This window comes from Phocoena phocoena, chromosome X (genome assembly GCF_963924675.1).
Source record: "Phocoena phocoena chromosome X, mPhoPho1.1, whole genome shotgun sequence".
Lineage (NCBI taxonomy): Eukaryota > Metazoa > Chordata > Mammalia > Artiodactyla > Phocoenidae > Phocoena > Phocoena phocoena.
Window position 1 is genome coordinate 124,971,285 of NC_089240.1, and position 25,206 is coordinate 124,996,490.

Here is a 25,206-nt window from a genome sequence, read left to right on the forward strand (position 1 = left end):
AGTAATGATTGGAATAAATTCTAACCTTTCTAAAGTGCTAGCTGGGTGCTGTTGGAACCACAGACTTTAAGCACTCAAGTATTATGTGCCAATGCCTACAGAAAAACAGAGGCCGTTACCGTCTATTTTCCCCCTGGGGATCTCCCGGCTCCTGATGAGCAGTGGGACAAATAATAAGATGTTTCAACTTCCACGAATGACACATCGGTTGGGCTCAAGGCGAGTAAAAGAGGCTCAAACTGAATGAACCTTGAGCTTTTAGAGAGCGATCTAGAAGATGGCATTGTCTAACATCAAGAACATGCAAGGCTATATTAAAGAGTCCCAAATTAAGGATTTAAGCCCCAAATCCTGTGAGCTGATATGCATCCTTGATTGCGGTGTGTGGAAGAAATCTGGCAAAATACGGATGTGCGTGGGCCATTTTACACATACTTTTTTAAACACACTAAAGTAGATTCATTGTGTTGTACACTAAATTCAAGGTGCTTGAATTTCGCTTTGCTTGGCAGACAGTGGTTCTGAGGACTAGACTCAAGGGGTGTGTATTATCAAATACCTCTAATACACGAGGACAGAGGAAAGATTGACTTCAGATGCCTATGGATGTCTACAGCTTGACATCGTTGTAGGGTATCGTTACTGAGGCTCCCGTCTTCTCAGTGGCGATGGAAAATGTTAACTGAAGATGTAATTATCTGGAAGACTTAAGTGTAAGTACATTACAATCATACTGTACCAATCCGTTCCTTTGTTTTTGCCCATCTCTTCCCACAAGAATGAGCGCTCCGTGATTGTTTTGTGTACTGCTGTATCCCCCTGTGCTTGAATAAAGTCCGGCCCAGAGTAGATACTCAAGAAATGTTTGTTGCGTGAATGAATGACATAACTGTTTGCAGCAGGTCTCTGGGAGAAAACGAGCTTCAGTCCCTGAAGGTACTAGGCTGCCTGGAGAGGTCTGTTTGTTTTCTTACGACACACTTTTGAGAGTCCTCTATGTATTCTGGATAGAAAGCCTTTGTCAGATATGTGCTCTGCAAATATTTTCTGTGCCTTGTCTTCTCATTCTTTTAACAGTGTCTTTTGAAGAGCTGAAACTTTTAATTTTGACAAAGTCCACCTTGTCATTTGGCTCTTCTATGGCTTGTGCTTTCGGTGTCATATATAAATTTTTTTGCCTAAGCCAAAGTCACAACGATTTTCTCCTATGTTTTCCTCTGGAAGTTTCACAGTTTTAGGTTTGACATTTAGGTCTGTAATTCATTTCAAGTTAATTCCTGATGATGGTGAGGTAGCGGTAAAGGTTCAAGTTTTTTGCATTTGAATATCCACTTGTTCCAACAAATGCAGCAGTATCTGTAATAGCACACTGTTGGAAACAACGTAAATGTTCCTCAGTAGGGGACCAGTTAAATAAACTCCAGCACATCCATCCAGTGGAAATCCATGGCACCATTAGAAACAATGAAACAGCTCTATATACACAGTTAGAAGTAAAATTCATCTGCATTTCTATTTCTATGAACTGTTCGTTCACATCCTTTCATTCAATAAATAATTCATTGAGTTCCTATTGTGTGCCAAGCACAGTTCTAGGCACTGAGGACACAGCAGTGACATCTAGTGGGAGGAAACAGACAACAAACAAAGACTTAGCAACACAGTCTGATGATGATAAGAACCCTGGAGAGAAATAAAGCAGGGTAAGAAAGGTAGGCAGTGTGGGGTGGGAGGATTTCTGTTGTAAATACGGTGGACATGGAAGGCTTTATCAGATCATGTAGGCTTGCAATTTACTGTAAGGAATTTGACTGAGATGGGGAGTGACTGGGGGGTTTTAGCAGAAGAAGGACAGGTTTACCTTGTTGATTTTCAGGCACTCTTTATATATTAATGAGATTACTTGTTCATCAGCCATATACTTTCGAATTTAGTATTCCCATTGGTCATTTATATTTCATCTTTGCTTACATTTTTCCATGTAAAACTTGTTAATATTTACTTAGGCAAATTTGTCAATCTTTTGCATAATGGATAGTTTTTGCTAGCCTACCCGACATTAATTTTTGCTTCATCCAGTAATAGGCCGCAATTTTCATTTGGGATCCACCCCTCCCCACCCTTGCAGTATGTATGGCTTAGAAGCCTGAAGCCTGCTGGAAATAATCAGACCTGGACATGCCAATCATGGCATTCCCTAGCACCTGCTTTCCCCACAACAGAGACTGGACTGAGACAGGCATCAGACCTCAGCTGCTGCCAGGGTTCAGCTGTTGCCTTTGGTTGCATGTCCTCCCCTGAACCGGAGATCCAACATTACAGCAGGCTGCCTAAATTACCCTGCACCCAGCTGCCTGCAGGGGGCCTGGGGGACTGAGATCCTGCCTTTCTCTGCTCTATACTTCCTTCATATATGAACAGTAGAGATAGGCAACTTCATGATCTAATATCTACGTTATCTAGAGCCAGATCAGAGGGAGGAGGAACAAGTCAGCAGTACCCAAGAAGTTCTCAAGCCCTCACGTTGAACTTGACATACATATGTGTATATGTATATATGTCTTTCCTTTAACTATTTTACTCACTCCCACCCAGTGTATAATAACAATAGCTACTGCATAGTTATTATGAGGTATTGAGTTATATCTAAACCACCGAGGGCCTGAACAAGTGCTTAAAAAGTGTTACTGAGCTATTATTTTATTATTTTTATTATTATTACCTTCCTAGGCTGAACTTAACAGTGTCTCCTCTTCCAAGACCATCTTAGGCTGAGGTTTCTGGTTCTCTCTATTACGTCGTTTTAATTTGGGCAGTGATTTAGTGTCTTACGTGACCTTTTAAGCACCTGATCAGTGTTTGATGATAAACCTAACAGAACTGTTTTTCCTCCGAGTGCGTGAAAATGCATTCCATTTCTATGGTGCTGTAAGGACCTAGATGTTGCCTTTCAATTCTGTCTTGCTGGTGCCAGCTGGCACTTAGCCAGTCTGATTTTTTTTCCCAGTGTCTTTGTACTTTTGGTTTTGCTTTTTGGCAGAGACCTCTTTTTTTCATATTACTTTTTTGCCGTGTCTAGTTTTTCCTAAAACATTAAATAGTAAAGGTATTGTTTACTTAAATTGATTTTAGGTATCAAAAGTTGCACTGAACCTATATGTTAATGTAGGGTGATTTGACATATTTGTATTATTGAGTCATTCTATCCAATACCAAGATGTGTCTTTCCATATGTTACAATCTTCTGCTATGTCCCTCAGTTTTCCTCATATAAATATTGCATATTTCTTATTAAGTTTATTCTTGTTTTTTTAATATCCCTTTTTGGACGATTTTAAATGTGGCCTTTTTCTCCCTTTGTTCTATATCAGGGATAGGCAAACTATGGCCTGCAGGCTAAATCCAGCCACTGGCTGATTTTGCAAATAAAGTTTTATAATAAAGTTTAAATAGCCATACCCATTCACTTGCATGTTGTCTGCGGCTGCTTTTGCGCTACAGTGGCAGAACTGAGTAGTCATAACAGAGACCATATGGCCTGCAAAGCCAAAAATATTTACTATATGGCCTTTTACAGAAGAAAGTTTGCTGACCTCTGCTCTATATTTTCAATCTGGTGGTTGTTTGAATAAAGGAAAACTATTAATATTTGTATATTGATTTTATACCCAGCTATGTTACTAAGTGCTTTTACTTTTTAATAGTTTTGCAGTGTTTTTCTTAGGTTTTCCAGGTATAACATCTGCAAATATTTAATAATTCTATTTGCTAGTATTTTATTTAGAATTTTTACTTCTATATTCACATGAGAAACTGGCTTTAATTTTCTTTTTTGTTTATCAATCTGGGCTCACTCAGAAAAACAGAGCCACTTAAGTGTCCTAGAAGTACTACTTTAGAAATCTGGGCTTGTTTTAATTTGGAATTATTTGAATTATTTAGATTACATGAATTATTATTGCAGTAATACTGCAAGGGAGTAAGGGTAGACTCCAAATGAAAATTAGGGCCTATTACCGGATGAAGCAAAAACTAATTCTGGGTAGGCCAACAACTATCCATTATACAAAAGATTGATAAATTTGACTAAAGATTAATTTGAATTAATATAGAAATCTGGGCTTATTTAAATTTGGGGAAAGCTAGCAGTGCAGGTCAGCAGTAGAAGTTGTGGTTGGAAGGCCCAGGAAGCAGACACTGAAGATCCAAGTCTGAAGCATGACTGGAGTGAGGGCTCCTCGAATTCTTACTGGAGTGAGGGCTCCTCGAATTCTTACTTGGAAGCTGTTGAAATTCTCAAGAACCTCTGAGAAAGCTCCCACCCTGCAGCAAAAAAGTGGTGGTTCTCAAGCTATCAATAAGTAGCCATCATGAATCTCTCATTTGTCCCTATGTCTGACTGCACTATATCCAGAGACAAATGATCTCTGCTTCCCTTCGGTCTCTTAAATCTCATGAGAGTCTCACTTGGCCAAGTCTACCCCAGAACACTTCCAGGGCAGGTGATCCTGAGAAATGTAGTCCCTTTTTTCTCCAAGGGGTGAGGGTGATGCCAAGTTGGCAACAGACAATCTAGTATCTTTTTTGGTATCAGTGCTTCCCCGGTACCCTAAACATACAATCCGTTTTTGTGATTATTCCAAGGGCCCTTGAAAAGAAGACATATTCTCTAATTTCAGAATATAGAACCAATCTACCTTATGGATTAGGTATTAATAAGGAAGATTTAAAACCTGAGTTTAATGATATACCTTATTAATTTGGTGAAGTCCTCTACAATTACTTATTTGTCATGGAATAATGGAGCTAAATTTAAAACTCCTACCCTGCATGTGTTTCTCATTCTCTTTGTATTCCTCTACATTTTGTTTTATAAGTTTTGATGGCATGTTACTTAATGCATAGATATTCACTGCTCTTAGGCTTTCATTATGTATTGTACTCTGCCCTCCTTTGTCTCATTTTTCCTTGAATTCAACCTTGTCTAATACTTGTCTAATAGTAATTTTCAGATGTCTACTTTCCTTTTATTTCCATTTGTCTTATATGTCTTTGCCTATTTTTTGCTTTTTCTGTGTATTAATATGGTAGATATGTTTACTATAAGTGTTACAACGTTTAAAACTTCTGCTTTGTTTAGTATGGTGTTTCCTTCTGTTACTTTCAAAGGTGTATAGTCTCTTTTTAGTTCCAATGAAAGTCTTTGTAAGAAAAATTTTATATATTGTATGTAATTCTCTATTTATTTAGCTAGTATCTATTTACTCTTCAGTAACAGTAATAAACTAAATGAATATACCCTTACTTCTAACTTCCCCTCCCCTCCATCTCAATTTTGTAGGGTATGCTGTTCATCTTAGTTCTTCTAGTTCTTTTATTGGTTAACTTTATACATTTAAATATATTTATACCTTTTAAACTTTAATTGCCACTCTTAAAAATATTTTTTGACCTCTACTGTGAAAAATAAGGAAGCCAGCTTATATGCACAATCTCACATTCTCTCCCCTTATACTCCCTAACTTTCGTTGGTTATTTTAGTATTTCTCCATTATCATGTTTGGCTACATTTACGTTTTGTCTTTAATGGTAATTTCCATAATTGTTTTCACCTTTATCCACAGTTTTACATTTATTTTTGCCACAGGCTTCCCCCTTCATTTTTTTTTTTTGGTTTAAGTTCATCTTCTAGTAGTTTCTTCAAAAAAAGTGTTCATGAGAACTATACGCTTGAGTTCTTGCACATTTGGAAACATTTGCCTGTTGCCAGTATAACTGAAAGGCAACTTAGCTATAGGTAAAAGTTATTGGGTCACATTGTCTTTTGCTGAAGAATTTGTAAGCATTCCTTCGCTGTCTTCTAAAGTTCAATAGGGATAAGTCTGAAGCCAACTTGTATTTTTTTATTTTCTCATTATAGGTAATTCAATCATTTTTACCTGGGTGCCCGTAGGATTTTTTTCCTTTATCTTTTAATTCAGGCAATTTTACTAGACTATGGTTCTGTACTAATCTTTTTTTTTCTTAAGACATACTTTGTCCTGTCACTTTTTTTTAAATTAATTAATTTATTTATTTATTCTTGGCCGCATTAGGTCCTCGTTGCTGCTTGTGGGCTTTCTTTAGTTGCGGTGAGCGGGGACTACTCTTTGCTGCGGTACGCGGGCCTCTCATTGCGGTGGCTTCTCTTTGTTGTGGAGCACAGGCTCTAGGCATGTGGGCTTCAGTAGTCGTGGCACGCGGGCTTGGTAGTTGTGGCTCACAGGCTAGAGCACAGGCTCAGGAGTTGTGGCGCACGGGCCTAGTTGCTCCGAGGCACGTGGGATCCTCCCGGACCAGGGATCGAACCAGTGTCCCCTGCACTGGCAGGCAGATTCTTAACCACTGTGCCACCAGGGAAGTCCCTCCTGTCACTCTTTAGATGCAAATCTTCTTTAATATCAGGAAAGATTTAAAAATTGCATCTTTGAAAATTTTCCAATTTTTTAACTTTTTTTCTTCAAGAAGAAACCATTTATGCTTATGTTGCTTTTCCTTTGCCTGTCTTCCATATCTACAATTTTCCTCTAAGCACTTTTAAAATTTTCCATTGCATTTTGCTCAGTTGTCTCAAGGCTGCCATCCACATCTGTTGTCATCAGTGTTCACTACCACGTTAGCAAACAGTATGATGATACTGTGTCATTAGTTACTACTATTCGCAAGGTAGCCATAATTTCTGTTTTGATTTTAGTTTTCTTTTCCACTTTGTGACCTAGACACAGCCAGCTCAATTTTAATCTCCTTCTGCTGCCTTTCTTGATTCGTTACACCTCTGCATTGACCTTTTAATTCACAAAAGACTTTTTATTAAGTTATTTGAGTTCTTAGACAAATATTTATTCATGACTTGCATCAGCTCCACATCAAAATGCTCATACTATGTAGGCTTAGTTTGCCTTTTTGTCCACCATTTTGTGATATTTTTGTACCAATCTCCTGGTTCCTTTTTCATTATTAGTCACCCTTGAGTGAGCAGAAATCTCCTTAGACCAGATATTTGAAAGGAATAGTGTGGAGGAGGGGCCAGGGCAATGTCTGGGTTAGCAGAAAATCCCCTGATTCCCAGTAAAGTCCTCTACGACTCATGGTCTTGTGGGAGAAGATGGGGGGGGCTGGGTTTTGTGGATGTGTTTTGTGTGTGATAGACAGCAAGTGACGAAGTGGTGGTTTAACTTTTCTTAGCGCTCGCCAAGTTTTCCTCCACACACTGCACATATACAAAGACGGACTGTGAGTTTTCTCACTCATTCCTACCTTCTCTGCCAAGAAGGTTCAGGAGGCTCCTGCAGCCAAACATGCACCCAGATCTTACTGTCTCAAGTAAAGGGCTGTTGCGTTTGCCCTCGGAGTAGACTACCTACTTTGGAGAATTTTCTGCTCTGCCAGCTCTCCCCAAGATCTGGAAATGCATTTATCCTCTGTTGGCATCCACATCACTTCAATCCGATGTTCACAGCACGTGACATCCCATCTTATTTTTGCGGTTCATGATTACAGATGTTTTCATTCCAACAAAAATAGAGTTTCCATTTTTTTTTTTTCCAACTTGGCTTCAGAGACAAGCAAAGACCTTTTTACTCCAATATCTTAAAATTAATGTCTGGAAGGAATCTAGACTGCTCAACTTATATCTGCTGTGCTGTACGTCAATGGTTCCCAACCTTTTGGGCACCAGGGACTGGTGTTGTGGGAGACAATTTTTCCACGGACGGCAGGGTTTGGGGGGGTGGGTATGGTTCAGGCGGTAATGCGAGCTACGGGGATGGATAGGGAGAGGCGGATGAAGCTTCACTCGCTCGCCGCTCGCCCGCTGCTCACCTGCTGCTGGGCGGCCCGCTTCCTAACAGGCCACGGACAGGTACTGGTCCACGGCCCAGGGTTTGGGGACCCCTGCTGTATGTGGTGTGGCAGAGACTGTTCATCAGAATCTATTTCCTCTTTTTAAATACACAAGAACGCTACATTTGGCAGCATCTCTTGCAATTATATGTGGCCATGTGATTGAGATTTAGCCAATGGAATCTAAGCAGAAGCAACGTATGCCAATTGTAAGCTTTACCTATTAAAACCCCCCAACATCCACTCTCCTATGCTCTCCTCCTTCTGTCTAAGTTGGAGATAACCCAGGTGACACTGAAAACCATATGCTAAAGAAAGCAGAGCTTCCTTCAGCCTGGGCCCCTTAATGGCTATGTGGAACAGAGCTCCCTGCCAATCTGGGAGCATCCTGGATTATTACACGAGCAAGAAATAAACTTCTACTGTGCTCAGCCATTAGATGTGTGAGTTTATTTATTACTGCAGCCTGGCCTAACCAAAATAGTACAGTCAGGAAGGCAAGACAATGGGGAAGCCTATTCAGTGTGTACTTATCCCTAGGGACGAGTTATAAAAATTATAAGGACCAGATACCAATGCCGGTTGACTCATCATAGACCAGAATAAGCAGTGATATGATGCCAGAAGGAGGCGTCCCAGCTATAACAAGGGATTGACAATTGCCATGGTCAGAAAAGTAAGAACAAAATAGCCATCCACTGGAATCCTTGTATTATGGAAGACTGGGGTCTACTTGTATATAAAATACAGGAAGGAAACGAGACAGGGCAATCAAGGTGAATCACAGATATAACTATCTGCCTAGAGGAGAACTGAACAAAAGAAAACACTTCCTTTACCTATTTCACACTGAAGGGGTCTTCGAGCTGTTAAACTATGCCTAAATAAGAGTGCATAATGCAGACCTTCTGGGACCCAGACATGAGTTGGACCAGGTAGTTGATGGGTAGGAAGGAAGAGATCCAGCCCACAGAGCAGCCCTTCCGGCCACTGCCATCCAGCCAGCTCATGTCCTCAGAAAAACAGAATAACGAGGCATCGTTTTCAAGCTTCCCGTTCCCCCAAAGTGGGTTTGAGTTCCAGACTTTCTCCCAGGCCCTGTTTCTGCTTCTTTTCATATAACCTCCAGTCAGTGAGTATCTACCAGCCACTAAGCGTCACACTGATAAGAAGAAAGACAATGACCTTTTACCAATGCCTGATGGGAATGAAGGCATGGTCTCCCTCTCAAGGAGCTCGTGGTCTCCCTTAGGCAGTGCCCTTACTCCCCAGGCCAGACGGACCGGGGAAAAGCAGCAATCTTCCGTACATTGATTGGGAAGGTAATGAAGATTCAGCAAATCGGTCCTTATTTGCATGGACCGCCTTCCAAGGCTCTGCAGTTGATTTTGTATTTATGATTTCGAATTATTTTTCTCAAAGAGGTCCCCCAAATTATATAAGCTTCAGGCCCTGTAAAACCTGGATCCGCTCCCTGGAAGCCAAAGAACAGGATCAGAAATAACTTCCAGGGCTCACCGGGTGCTGGAGAAGTCACGGTTAGATATTTGAATAAAAATGCAGAGAATCTGCAGGACCTTCAGGCTGAAACCAAGCCTTTTCTGCTGAGAGCGTGACTGCCAGAAAACAGAAAGGCCGTCTCCATCTGCTGGCAGCAGAGCAGAACTGCAGCACATCGCCCTGACCGCAGACAGCGGGCTTTGTTTCCCTTTAAGTGAATAAATAACATCAATCAAGCGACATCACATGGAGTTCGGAACACAGAAGGAATCAAGACCACTCCCTCCACAACAAAACCATCGCTTCCATTTTGAGTAACCCCTTTCCAACCCCTGTTCACAGCACTCAGTTTTACACGGATAGAATGCTGTCTAGACAGTCCTGCTTTGGAGAAGGCATTTTTTTCCCCCACTGATCATAAGCATTTACCTGCTTCTAAATTGTATTCACAGTCCACTGTTTTAATTGCCGCATCAGTGATGGGCCCTGAGTGATTCTGGCAGCCCTACACAGGTAACTTCCATAGACCATTTTTACAAATAATGCTGCCGTGGCCACTTGTGAGTAGAGAACTTTGTCCTTCCCCGGGATGATTTCAAGGGAACTGCGACCAAATGCCACTCCATAGCCTGGCTGAGGGGAAGCAGGATTTCAAAGGACAGGGTGGCCTGGCCTAGACTCAGAGCTTAGCATATGCGTCGTGGGTGAAAAAATGAAGAAGGGGATGAGTGAGCCTGTCTGTCAGCGAATGACACGCAAAGCAACCCCAAGGGGGTTGTTCCAATTTGCACAATCCTTGGACCATTCTTACCAAACTCTCATCAACACTGACAACCATCATTCAGAGAAGTCCGACCGGGACTGTCAGGTGTTCCCTAAAGGAGGTGTGTGTGTGTGTGTGTGTGGTCATGTACAAAGTGCACAATTTACATACTCAAATGGAGAAGCTAGTGAATTATTTATAGCAATTTCACGTCACATATCGAAAGGGCATTCTACATTAATCAATTACAAATCACGATAAATGGCTTTCTAAAAATTATACACGCGGAATGCAGAAATCGCCAAGCCCTTTTCCCGGGCACACCAGCCGCCAGTGCACAGGCCTCCCCGGCCACAGCTGGTTGGCTGAGTGATCAGGAAACAGGCGGCAGGATGCACCGAACAAGCAGCAGGCACGCAGTCAGGGGACCTGGCTTTTCTTCCTATTGCTACCATGGCTTTGCTCTGTGACCCTGGGCAAGTCACATCCCCTCTCTCTGTTCCCTGACTTCTGAACTTAAGCGGTAAGACTGCTTGCTTTCTGAGGTTCTTCTAAAACTAGAGTTCTATTAATTTATTGGATCAGATAGCATCTTGGACCTTGCTGAGATCACTAGGCATAAGAAGGCCCAGGGGCATCCCCTTCCTGGACCAGCCACTCCAAGCTGAGAACTTAAGAATGGGCCCGTGCTATTATCCAATTTATACAGGAGAGAGGACGGTACAGGCCACGTGATAGCCTGTTGCCCACCCGGGAACTAGACTGCAGTTCCAGTAACCATTGTCCAGGAAGGCGACTCGCAGAGGGCTGGCCCAGCTCAAGAGGATTTGGGCTCCACGGCACGCCCACGAGAGTGTGTGCCTTCATACCAGGCAGTGGGGCGGGAAGTGTAAGGCCAGCAAGGACCACACCTCAGCCCACCTCGGTGAGCCTGGGATGGGGTTACCAAGCTCAAAAAATACAACTCAGCCCCCGGAGAGCTCCGGAGACAGGAGGCAGGACGTTTGTCCCCAGGCCACTCACATTCTAGCGAAGAGATGGGCCCACAGCACAGTTTCGAATGTCCGAAAGGACTTGCCGAATTCTTCAAGAGAGTTCCAAAAAATACAGGGTGAAATTAATTTAGACAGGGTGGGGAGGCGCCAGGAATGGCTTCCTGAGGAAATGTCACTCGTGACCCTGTAGACAAGTTAGATTCTGATGGAAAGCAGGGAGAAGGGCAAGGGGGCGGTCCCATCAGAAAGCACCACTCCCATCCTGGGAAAGGAACAGATAAGAACGGGTCCCGTCGGAGGCTTGGCCTGACGACAAGGCCAGCTGCTGACCATGGCTTCCTGCACCCGTGGCTTTCCCTTCCCCGGTGTCATCCCAGACTCTGAAGGCCGTCCTGGGATTGTGCCCACATGGGTGTGCGTTGGGATATGGTCATCCAGGGGCTCTGTCTGGTTCCGTTGCTTGAAGAAGACATCAGTGAAGTCGCGAGGTCTCTCGCGAGGGGCAGAGCCAGGGTGGTCCCTGAAGAGGAGGACGTCCCTCCGCCCTGGCTGTGCCCGCCACATGGCGGCCCTCCGCCCGGTGCCCCTGCTGCCAGGCCTGATGCTGCCCATATGGTCAGCTCAGATGCACGACGCGCCTCGATTTTTATTATTTGAGCGATATAATCATTATTGCTCTCGTTACCCCAAATCATATAAACACCCGTTTAAGAGAAACGCAGGGATCGTTTTTCTCTTTTCTTTGATGAGGTCATCTTTCCGGTTGGCTCTTTTGGTGGGGTGGCGGGATCGGGGAGCAGCCTGCCTCATCACACTCTCTCCTGGGCCTGCTTTTCAGCCCCACGCCCCACAAACCCCATCCCTGCAGGCTGGGAAAAGGGCCCACGGAGGCCTCTGATGACAGCAAAGCCGGAGGTTTGCGGCCTGATACTCTGGAACGTCCCCAACCGGGAGTCCTGATTTGTTTAGGCTAGTGGACGACCTAGCGATCCATCTACAACAGGAATAGCAAAAGGGATCCATCTCACTCTCTGGTTCTGAATAACCGGGAGTATCTGCGCGCAGTGCTGTGCTGAGACGGGCTCTGAGGCACCATCTGAACCCTGTATGAATATGCCTTCCCTGGAGAGTTGAAGTTTCAAGACCCAAGGAGGGGTGAGGGAAGGATTGTTAACGGCCATCAGAGATTAAACATCTACTGTGTGCCAGGAGCTGCAACCACGCTCCTTCACATCCCACTGGGCACTTTGTACATGACCACACACACACCTCCTTTAGGGAACACCTGACATCTTAGGGCACTGCATCGGGCCCATTCCTGGACTTGCTTGTTTTTTTTTATTGAAGTCTAGTTGATATACAATGTCGTGTTCATTGCCGCTGTACAGAGCACCTTGCTGTTCACCCACTCTCTCTATAAAAGCTTACATCTGCTGACCCCAGCCTCCCACTCCATCCCTCCTGCAACCCCCTCCCCCCGGCAACCACCAGTCTGTTCTCTATGCCTGGACTTGCTTTTTGAGAGTAAGCACCCCTTTCCGTCCTCGGAAGCCCCAGGGCCGAGGGGCCAGCTCAGGCTCTCAGGAAAGAGTCCCTGAGGGTGTCTGACTCCAAGGCGCAAGGCCTCTCTCCTGTGGCGCATGGCCCAGTGTCCTCGGGGAGGGCTGGGCCTGCAGACAGGCCTCATTTCATCCGGGCCCTTCCCAGCCGTGGAGGATTCGCTCAAAGGAGCCAAGGCTGTGAGGTTTGCATCGATCGCCAGAGCTGACACACCTGCCAACCCCAAGAGCCCCTGAGCAGTGACTGGAATACCACCGAATTCTATACACTAGACCAACGTGTGCTGGTCCCTCAGGAGACGGTAGCAGCGTATGCCCTCAAAGGGGACACCGATTTTCAGAAACGGCAGGAACATTGGAGAGTATCTGGGCTGTATCGTAGGCTGCGTGGAATTCATGTCTTGGGACTATCTTAGCAAAGTACCACAAATTCGGTGTCTTAAACAACAGAAGCCCATATCCAACACTTCTGGATATGCCAGAAGTGTAAGAAGTGTAAGATCAAGGTGTCAGCAGGGGTCATCCTGGGCTCCGCCTTCATGCTCACACGGCATTCTTCCGACCGGTAAGCCGGTCCCCATTTCTGAATTCCCCTTCTTGTGAGGTCACCACTCATACTGGGTTAGAGACCACCCTGATGATGTCATCTAAACTTGATCACAACTAAAAGGACTCTAATTCCAAATAAGGTCACCTTCTGAGATACGGGGCGTCAGGACTCCAACATATGAATTGACGGGGACACAACACAACCTATGGCAGCAGGTGTAGCCAGAGGCCAGAGGTCGGCAACGAGCAGTGAGGTCATACAAACCCCAGTGGCTTTCTGAGAGAGAACCTGTGGCCCAAAGAGAAGGGACTTACCCACGTTCACATAGTGAGTTAGAGACAGACCTGGATGGAACTCGATCTCCGGTTTCCAGGGGCCTCCTCGAGATGTCACCTTACTCCAAAGAAGGGGCTCCTGGTGGGGTGTGCGTGTGTGTGTGTGTGTGTGTGTGTGTGTGTGTGGCATTTCCAGTGTTGTATTGAAGTACAAACTTCATGCAAGTTGGGAGTCCCCGCCTAGCCTGTCAGGTGTCGCTTCCTAATTTTTGGCAGCCTGCCCTTGGAAACGTGTCACCCCCCAGCTCATGGCTACTTCTGCTCGTCTGCGAGGCGGACTGGGCAATAGATATCAAGTCCAGACTACGACGTGCAGGCTGTAAGAGGGACTTCTGAATACAGCCACGTGCACCGACGCAGGGACTTGGCTAGAACTACTCCAGCTGCCGGGCCGGGGAGGGGGGGGGGCGTTTGCCATTTCCTCCTTCTTGATTGGATACTGCACAGGTGGCAGCGGAGCTGAGTCTAGGACCTTAAAGGTGAATGAGGAAGGGTCCGTGGAGGACAGTGTCCCAGCTGAGAGCCAGGGCACGGCAGAGGACCAGAGCTGCTTGTCACCCAGGACAAGGGGCTCTCGGCAGTCCCAAGGGAATAGCATGCTCTCCAGAGGCACGTCCTCTTCTCTGAGGGAGTCACTGACCCCCGTGCCAAGATGCTTGTCAGTGAGCCATCTGATGAAAAGGCAGAGCCTTGTAAATGTTCCCCTGGCAAGACCCGCAACACACAATTCGTCTGGGGACACTTGCATTTGTCACCTTTCTAACTGTCAACTATTATTAAAGGCATTACAATAGACCTAGAGTAACTATTGCACCATTAACAGAGATGGCTTTTACGTTGTCCTGGAATAAAGAAATCGGGAGGCCCTTCAAATGCCTGGGGTCAAGCACCTAAGTGAGTCGATGTTCCATTTTTGAAAGTATCTACCAATTTGCATGTAAGAGATTTCAGGCAATAAAGTGAATTGAAAGGGGAATGTGGGAATAATGTTTATCTTAAATTTGTCAGCTGCAAAATGTTCTAGAGAACCGAGATGTCATGCTAGCACAGTGCATTTTTATGAGCTGCCCACTCTACATTGGCTTTTAAATAATACCTCTCCTAGATTCATCACTAGAGATTCCCCGCAGTCACCCTTATTTTAAGGTCTAACCAGAAAACGCAACTGACAACCAGTTCATTGGCTGGCATTCTGTTGGCGTGTGTTGAGCTGTACGGCAGGTCCCACGCTGGGTACCTGAATATTTTATCTCCTATGCTCTTGTCAACAACCCAGTGAGTCAGATATCAATACCATTTTACAACTGTGGCAACTGAAGCTCAGAGAAGTAAAGTAACTTGCCCCGGCTCTCACAGCTAGCGAGAGATAGAGACAGGATTTGAACTGGTGTCTGTGCTCTTTTGTGCTACTATCTGTCCATCTGCCTCTGCATAGACCACCCTGGGGAATTACTAGGCCAGGGCTCTTTTCCCCTTTGGAGGATGAGGGACCAGTCTTCATAGCCATGTAAATTGTGAAATGTCTCTCCCATATCATCTCCTATCTAATCTCACTGACAAGCCAGCCCAGCAATTCCACCCAAGGAGACAGGGAGGGAGGGAATTTTCATGAGAAGGAGTCTGTACCACCCTCCAAATGGGGGCAGGGCTAACATGCCCTGCTTGGGCATCCTGGCTCCATGACTCATGCTCTTGTCTGGATTAACACCTTGGGGTGCTTCCTATCTAGGTATGCTTCCTATGTATTTATCGAATGAATAAATAAGTGGGAGAATGGAAAAAAATGAATGAATGGGCAGGCTCCTGGATTCCGCCCTAGATTCCTATCCTTGGAAGTAAGTTTCCAGGGCTCTTCCATCATTCCCAGCCCATAGCAAGCAGCACGAGTTTCCACAATGAAGAGGTAAGGACAAAGACATCCTGGAAATAAATAGAGAAAAACAAGGAAAATGCAAGAAACTTTGCATTAAGACAGGCTGACTTTTGCCTTTGAATAGAGACCAACCCCCCACAACCCCCACCAGTTTCCCAGCAAGGCCTTTTCCCATTCCTCTCAGAGTTGGTGGTTTTCTAAATGTCTGAGTATACAAAACCTTTCTTCTGGATGTAAAAATAATCTACAGAAAAATTTCCCTCCCCTACACACAGCTAAGAAGCAACATAAGGGTTATGGAGGTGGGGTGCTGGTCGGGGCAGCAGGGGTGGGGGCTTGGTCCCTGACAGTGAGTTGGGTGCGACCTATAAATGGGATGAAAAAGTTTTAGGAATGAATCAAAGTGTGCTGAAGGAGCATCCAGAGCCCCCAGCCCCGATACCCCTTATAGAAACAGACTGGGCTGGAATCGATGCGCTGCGTTGATGAATTCCACTCATTACAACTTGCATCCTGGCTCGGATGCAGATCTCGGATTCTCTTCTCTCCCTGTGGGTAGGAAACACTTCCGGAAGAAATGGAAAACATCTGGGGAAAAACGCAGCCTGGCAGTGAACCTCAGATGCCATCTACCAGATTAGCTCCTGAGATACATTTTCTTTGGGAGAACAATACGCCCTTAATGCAATTAGATCACGATACCGCAAACCAACCAAGAAGCTAAAAGGCACAGTTATCTCCCTAAGTTCTAAGTGGCTTTGTGTGCACCGGTTTAACTTTCCACCAAGGTTTTAGGAGTGTGACATCGGCGCCTATGAATTTAGATAGCTCATTGGTTGTGGGACACTAACCACGCACCAGTATCAAGTATGTTTTCAGATCCCTCAAACATGAGGAGAATTCAGGTAGGGTACCACATGCTACTACCAACTGCAGACTCAGACACAGCTCTGAATTTCTATTACGGCCTTCGCCATAACATTCAGACTTCATTAATTTGGGTAGAATTATGGTTTGGCTTTGGCTTTTTTTTAAAGGTTGTGTGTGACAAAAAAATTATGCTTTCAATTTGTAAAACCAAATATCTACGTGGGACCTGTCATGGCCAACGTGAGCTGCAGACAGTCATAGTAATGGGGTTAATTGCCATTTTAAAATAATTCACTGCCTCCAGATTGATTCTTCTGTTTTTTGTCTTCATACAGCATTGCTGTGTCTGACTCTAATTATTCAATGCTAAGTTCATACTTCTGAAGCAGGAGACTGGAGTCAGAGGAAATGGTGTTTGATTTGTTGCCATGGAAACGTCTCGCTGTAGATGGACTCTAATCCCATGACAACTCTCTCTCTCTGAAGAACCATTTTTTCCTGACATAATAAAAATCTGATCAAGGTCAGATTTAATAACCATCTCAATTCCCCGACTTTCCCCTGTATTTGGTGTCAGAGAGTCATTTTTGACAAAGAGATGCTTAAAAGAACTTTTGCTGGCTTGCTCTATGAAATTATTGTTTATGCCTCTCAATGCATAAACCTGGCTCCATGTCGCAGTAATTTGCAGCCATACCTTTTGTGATTGCATAATTTCTGCATTAAACGCAAGTTACTTGTAATTGTTTGCGCTGCGTCGGCAGATGTTAACATTTTGTGGTGCGTTGTTCTTGCTAATACATACATTAGGGGTATCAATAAAGCTTATCGTTTGCCAGCAAATGGTGTTTACAGTATTAACAAATGCCACGACCATTTATCTTTCGTTTTGCACTGTTATAATTTTCTGAACTGATTGATTATCATGCAAGCATGCAGCTCGGTGAGACAGGACCTGCACGTTATCATGCTGTGTGACCTTAGGCAAAGCCCTTGCTCTCCCTGGGCCCTGTTGGCCTCATCTGTACAATGAGGGCTGAGACCACATGGTCTCCAAGGACCCCTCCCGCATCTGACAGCCTCCAATCTACACCAGCCCTGCCCAGTAGGGGTTGTAGGCTCCTGGGCTCCTGCCTGGTCCCCCCTCGTGTGGATTTCACAGAGTCCTAAGCCGATAATCAACTCTTCTAGTTGCCAGGCATATGGTACTTGGCCAATCCCAAATGCCTTTAATTTGCTTCATTGTAGCGTTATGCTCATCCTGCAAAGGCGGCGGGGGGGGGGGGTGGGTGGGTGGGCAGGAGTTTTTAACTCCAGTTTACAGGTGAGGAACCTGAGACTCAGAGAGGTTAAGCCACCTGCCCACCATCACACAGCTTCTATGCAGCAGAAACAGGTCGCAGATCCCCACTACTCCACACTGCCAAGGGGGTCGGGTTAGCGAAATGTTGTCTAGGGATACAGATGCATCCAACCCCTTTCATTTCAGGATTTTGAATCCCAGCTCTGTGTCTTACCACTAACGTGTCCTGGGGGCAATTATTTCACCTCTCTCTACCTCAGTTTCCTTATCTGTAAGAAGGGGAAGCTAACACGCTTCCTTCACTGAGCTGTAGAGAAAACGGAACGAGATTGTGCATGTCGAGTGCTGAGCTCGAAGCCTGGCACACAGTAGGTGCTCACTCTAGATAGAGCCAGCACCCCCCTCACGGCTGCCTTTCTGTCATCTCTTCCGTAATCTCTGGAGATCAGGGGGCTTTCTCTTCCTTTGCCAGGCTTTGGCGTACCCGTCATTCCCAGTGACCACAAATCTTACAGGAAAACACCAAACATAAATAAAATAAAGCAGATGCCTCCATGCTTAAACCATTCCACTCCTTGACAGTTGTTCTGTAAACAGGGTTCTGATCTCCCTTTATACATAAAGGCCCCATGATTCGTGTGACAAATGTAGCAGATGCAAATATTTTTCTTGCCTACTTTCCTGCTTTCCTTCCGCCCGTCATCAAGTTCATTCCACAGAAATCTGTGAAGGTGGTGTTCTTGAGAGTGAGTCACCACAAGGCCAGGTCACCTGACAGCCTGTACAGCTGGACAGGGGGCTTTTCTCCCAGAAGGCTCCACTTATTTTGCACTTCAATAAATGTCTGAATGCTCTAGCCTAGTGCCAGGCTTGGAGTGGTACAGAGGGAAGAGGACAACTTTTCATTGCTTAGGAAGACGCAGATTCGTTGCCTTGCCTCCCCAGGAAGGGAAACCCTGGCCCTGAGGACCTTCCGTTGTTTCTCACATTCATTGTCGTTTGGGGGTTGCCAAGTACCAAGGGACACAGGATGACCCGAGTCTGGCGCTGGGGCCTCCATGAACTGACCATACGACTCTCTTCCTGCAGTTTCCTATCCATCCCACTTCTCCACTATAACCATCCTCAAAAATAAACGGATTGGACTACCCTCCTCCACTGTCAGTGGCAATGTAAATTGGTGCAGCCACTATGGAAAACAGTATGGAGGCTCCTTACAAAACCAAAAATAGAGCTACCATATGATCCAGCAATCACACTACTGGGGGTATACCCGGAAAAGATGAAAACTCTAATTTGAAAAGACACACGCATCCCAGTGTTCATAGCAGCACTATTCACAATAGCCAGGACATGGAAGCAACCTAAATGTCCATCGACAGATGATGGATAAAGAAGAAGTATATGTATGTGTGTATACACACACACACACATACACACACACACACACACACACACACACACACACAATGGAATACTACTAAGCCATAAAAAAGAGCGAAATAATGCCATTTGCAGCAACATGGATGGACCTAGAGATTGTCATATTAAGTCAAGTAAGTCAGAAAGACAAAGATAAATACCATAGGATATCACTTATACGTGGAATCGAAAAATACGATACAAATGAACTTATTTACAAAACAGAAACAGCCTCACAGACATAGAAGACAAACTTGTGGTTACCAAAGGGGGAGGGGGGAAGGAGGAATAAACTAGGAGCTTGGGATCAGCAGGTACACACTATTATATATGAGACATAAACAAGTTCCTACTGTAAAGCACAGAGAACTATATCCAGTACCTTGTAATAACCTATAATGGAAAAGAATCTGAGAAAGAATAGGTACATATACACATATACTTATAACTGAATCACTTTGCTGTACGTCTGAGACTAACACAACATTGTAAATGAACTAGACTTCAATTTTAAAAATAAAATTTGAAAGAGAAAATGGATTGGACTAGATGGCTTCCAGTCACCCAAGAAGAGACAAACGTGGGGTCACTCTTGGCCACTGTTCTCATAAAACTCACTTTTCTTCCTTGAAAGGAATCAGTAAAGACATATGTTAAACAAGGAGTAAAACACTGTACAGAGCTAGGGCCTGGGCTTTCGCTGTCTGAACGTTAGTGCAGAGAGTACCCCAGTAACAGGTGTGCTGGAAGGCTCGGGTAGGTGAAGGAACCAGACTTCCCGTATGCTGGTCAGCTGCCCCTCATGGATTATCCAGTCTGATTTTGTGGCAACTGCAAGTTTACAAAACATTTTTAAAGTAGGACTACTTCCCTAATATCCTCTAAGTTGGCCATCTCTCCCTTTCCTGTGCTACGGCCATAAATCAAACCCTCACCGCTTCTCTCCTGGTCACTGTTACCAACCCCCTAGCTGGTTTCCCTGCCCCCCGTCACTCTCCTTCCGACTCTACTACCGGGGAGACCTGGCGAAAACACAAATGTCTCAAAAATTAAATGTATACCTTATTATGTCCATGCTCTGCTTCAAGTCCTCAAGCAACTGTACTTGCATCAGAAGAAACCCTAAGGCCTTACACGGGGCCCGCTAGGCCCGCCTGATCCGGCCCAAGTAAGCTCTCCCAACTCAGCTCTTGTCTTCTCCCATCTGCCAAGTCCTATCACTCTCTGGTTCACTCATCGGTTAATTCACCAGTTCTCTTCTTCTGCTCACCCCCAGCCTTATCCCTGGCCGAGGGGTTCACTAGCAGGCATTGAACACCCTCTCTGGTAGATTTTCTGCAAAAATGGTTGCGAATCATTTCTCTCATGCCTGTAAACACGTGTCCCTCCTCCCGACAACAGGTCGAGTCGATTTGCCCCTTTCCTTGTGCCTGAAATAGCCCCGTGACTTGCTTTGGTCAACAGAATGTGACAGAAGTGACACTATCTGACTTCCGGGGCTGGGCCTTAGGAGGCCTGGGGCGCTTCTCTCTTCACTCTTAGAGCGCACTCAGCACCGTATAAGGACGCTCGGTCTAAACAACTGAGGAACAAGAGAACCCGTGAAGAGGCCCAGGGACCACATGAGGAGAGACAACCACTCACCCCAGCATCCTGGCCAGCCCCCAGACAACCCACCACCTAAATGCAGCCGCGTGTGAGGGAGCCCAACGAAGATCTGCTAAAGAATCACACAGCCAACCCGCAAAGCTGTGAGAAATAAAACACCGTTGTCACGTGAGGCCACTAAGTTGCGGGGTACTTTGTGACCCGGCACTGGATAACTAAAACGGCATCTATGTGCCTAGGAAATTTCCAGGGTGAAAACTGTTATACGGATCCCGTCTTTTAAAAGCATACAGTCTAGTTACTTTGACCTCTCTCACACACAGACAGCAATTAGAAGAAGAGGAGACAATCTCTAATTACGAGGCCGGATGGTGTTGAGGAAAATACCGGAATCTGGCTTCACATCCCAGCCTGGCTGTGTAACCACTGGGAATTCATCTCCCCACTCTGGGTCTATTTGCTTCCAGGGACATGAAGGGGTTGCACTCAAGCTCTGAAGGACGTGGCAGCCCTGAGTCCACCCACGTGTGAAACCCTCTTGGTGGACCACCTAACGGCTGTGACATGGGGAGTGACATGGGAACAGGTCTCAGAAAGGAGTCCGAAAATAACCTGTGACAAAATACTTCACCAGCAGGCACCCCAGTGTCAGGCACGGCCCTCGCGAGCCTCCCATGAGCAGCCTGACACGGCTGTGACTGGGGCAGGGACGGGGCTACGGAGAACAGAAATCATCCAAATCCTACCGCTTACACCACCTCTGTGACCTTGAAAAAAGCACATCACCTCCCTGGGCCTCAGGCTCCTTGACGGCACAATGGGCATGAAAGTGACAGCCCTGCCTCCCTCGTGGGGATGTGGGCCAGACCCAGGGGAGAGTAGAGGGCTCCATCCATCATGTACCCAGGGAAGGTGGTGCCCCTGTTGGCTCAGCAAGGACTGAGTAGTCTGAGCAGGTCCCCCAGAGAAGGTGACACGTGGCTGAAAGGTTGGCAAGGATTCCACAAGGTCAGAAGGAAAATAAAGGAGCTTCCCTGGGTCATAAAGCTCAATTACAGCCACAGAGAGACAAAGTCTGTCCCATGACAACCAACCTAGCCGGGGCTGCCTCTATGGCCAAGAACAATAACAGCCCTTTCCCCTTTATTTGCCCCAAGGATCAGTGCAGACTCAAGAGCAGGTTATCAGACGCCTAGTGCTGAAAAGAAAACGAACACTTGAGAGGGGCTCCCCGACCCTGAAGTGCTGTCAACGGTCTGGTGACCAAAGCCATCATTTTTATCTCGTACTGCTCCAGTTTCTACATCCCAGTCTCACTATTTTGTAAGAAAACATGTCAAATAATTTATGGCGAGAGCCAAGAACTGAAAGGAAATTGGCCACACGCACATTCGAGCCACTGCTGTGAGAAAACACAGGCAGATTGGTTTGGGCAAATATTGGGGAATGTCTCACCGTGTCCCAGCGAGCACTTGGAAAACTCCCGAAAGAGGCCCTGCTTCCAGGAGGGGTGGCGAGGGAGGGGAGGGCAAGGCTCAGGGGCAAAAGAAAGTCCTGTAACCCAAATCACCACTATGTTTCCCCATGGGCGCGCTCTCCCTCCTCTTAGGGGAAAGCACATGCCAGACCAGGAGGCGCGAGATCCTGGCTGGCTGGAGTCCTGCAAGCTGAGCGATCTTCAGCGGAGGCCTGGACCCTTCCGATTCTCAGTTCCGTCATCTGTGAGACGGCGGCGGCGGTGGGGGGGGGCTCTACCCACCCCCCAAGCTCCTGTGAGAGAGAAGGCAACGTAACTTGAAGGCTGTAAAAGTACGAGACAAACGGAAGTGATTTTTATTATTAAATCAACCCTTGGAATTTACACATTCATGGCCTGCTCTCAAGGTTGAAAACGGAGCTCAAAGGTCAAGTCCAATTCATTAAAGCCTAATTAGAGGACAAATTGTCTTTCCTTTGAACATGGGCTACAGAATCCAGCAGCTTAAGCAATAAGGATGGTTTATTTGAAACTCTCTGTGCTAATTCAAAGCTGCCAGGATTTGTGGAGCCCACAGTCCAACGTGGATGAGAAGGCCACACATAAACACGAGACAGAGCTTGGGGGCTGGCACTGCCTGAGGCCTGATGCCCTAGGCCAGGGCTCCCTTGGGGACGGCAGTCTCGTCTAATTGGGGAGAAGTCAAGATAGTTCTAAACGAAGGCCTTGAAGGACCCAGAGGGAGCATGTGGGCTGACAGAGACAGGAGGCAAAAAGAGGAACAGCAGACAAGCAGCAAGGCAGCAGAGGTAGGGGCCTGTGGGCCTAGGACAGAAGCCGCCTGAGTCTGCCCTGACAGTGTCACTTGCGGCATGTGGAAGCTGGGAAGATGAGACTTGGAACCTGGCCTTCAATCAGTCCTCAGCGCAGAGCTGTCAGCAATGACTCCATGCGTTTCAATTTTCTTCTGCTGGCCCCAGTGACTCCAAAGCCTTCCTGCTTCCCTGTCTCGGCCCCAGTCTGCAACAGCATGGCTCTTTTACTCAGCGAGTCTTCCTTTCCTTCCAGAATCATCTATTGAGCACTCTGACAGCTTTTTGGTATGTCAGTTTGGGTAGGCTCAACTGTAGTCCCCAGTTAGTCAATGAAACACTAATATAGGTGCTACAGTGAAGGGGATTTGGCAGATGTGAATAAATTCCATAATGAGTGGACTTATGGGCTTCCCTGGTGGCACAGTGGTTGGGAGTCCGCCTGCCGATGCAGGGGACGCGGGTTCGTGCCCCGGTCCGGGAGGATCTCACATGCCGCGGAGCGGCTGGGCCCGTGAGCCACGGCCGCTGAGCCTGCATGTCCGGAGCCTGTGCTCCGCAACGGGAGAGGCCACAGCAGTGAGAGGCGCACGTACCGCAAAAAAAAAAAAAAAAAAAAAAAGCAGCTCAGTACCAGAAAAGGGTGACATAGGGGATCACAAACAAAGAACATTAAGCCGGAATGAGGAGGTGAGAGATGCTTTAGGGAAAACATGATGAACAAGTTGTAACCTGAGGGAAAGGCATTGGCCATGTGGATGGGGAGATCGAGGAGTTCCCAGAGGGAGCTCTGTGCTCAAGACAGCAGCTGGTACTGTCCATATACTTGAAAGTTGCCAAGTGAGTAGATCCTGAATGTTCTCACTGCAGAAAGAAATGGTAATGATGGGATGAGGTGGTGCTGCGCTACCGGCAGTAATCATCGTGCAATATCTAAGTGTATCAACTTACTTAAATTCACCCGAGGTTATATGTCAACTCTACCTCAGTAAAGCTGGAAAAAGGAGTGAGAACCACTTCCCAAACTCTGAACTAGGTCAACTGGAAAGAGTCCTGTCTGGTCCAGAGGTGACAGTATAGTTACAGGATGAAAAAGGCCCCGGGAACAGGAAGCATGAAGTTAAGGCCAAAGGAAAAGCATGTCTGATACTAATACAGGAAGCAAGGAAAAAAATGTAAGGGAGGGCTTCCCTGGTGGCACAGTGGTTGAGAATCTGCCTGCCGATGCGGGGGACACGGGTTTGAGTCCCGGTCTGGGAAGATCTCACGTGCCACGGAGCAACTGGGCCCGTGAGCCACAACTACTGAGCCTGCGCGTCTGGAGCCTGTGCTCCGCAACGGGAGAGGCCACGACGGTGAGAGGCCCGCGTACCACGATGAAGAGTGGCCCTCGCTCACCGCAACTAGAGAAAGCCCTCGCACAGAAACGGAGACCCAACACAGCCAAAATAAATAAATAAAAGTTAAAAACATTTTTAAAAAATGTAAGGGAAAAAGGTCTGGCTGCCTTAAGTTTAAGAGGACAAACCACAGTACTGAAAAAAAAACATCTGGCTCAGAAAGATCTAATAACGCTCGTGGAACCTGTTTAATAGTGCTTGACACTGTTCTGCAGAACAAAATTGGCGAGCTATTGATCCCTTGAGGAAGTGACTAAGTCCCCCAAGCAGCTCTCCCCAGGAAGATTTCTCTGAAAAAGAGGGAAACCAACCAGTCTTGTTCGTGGTGGTCAATCCCGCTGATCGGAGTGACATTTAGCTGTTGACTTTTTAGAGTCTGAAATCACACTCAGCAAAAGAAAATAGCTCCGACAAAAACTGCTGATGTCACAGTGGCGCTCCACGTTGTCATTCCTTTTGTTTTCCTTCCAAAATCTCCGAGGTTAGGCACCCTGTCCTCACCCACTTTACCGCCTCATACCAGGCACTAGGGCTTTAAGGACAAACCATGCAAGGAACATTCCCCTGAGACCTGAAGGAACAAAAGTGGAGGAAACACTGGGAGAAGAATCTGTGTGAGGACCCAAGGATGTCGGTTCTACTGCAGGGGGGATGGTTCCCAGATGGGGTGGCTGTTGGCTATGTAGACAACCATCAGAAGAGCTCACGGGAGGGAAGACTTAGAGCTTGGCCATTTCTTGAACTAGGAGTGTGCCCTACTGGCTGGAGTGCTGGGTGAGAGGGAGGCCAGCATCGGACCATTCAAGGCCCATCCGTGCCACGTTCAAGAGGTTGGAGTTGATCGTGTAACCACTGCTT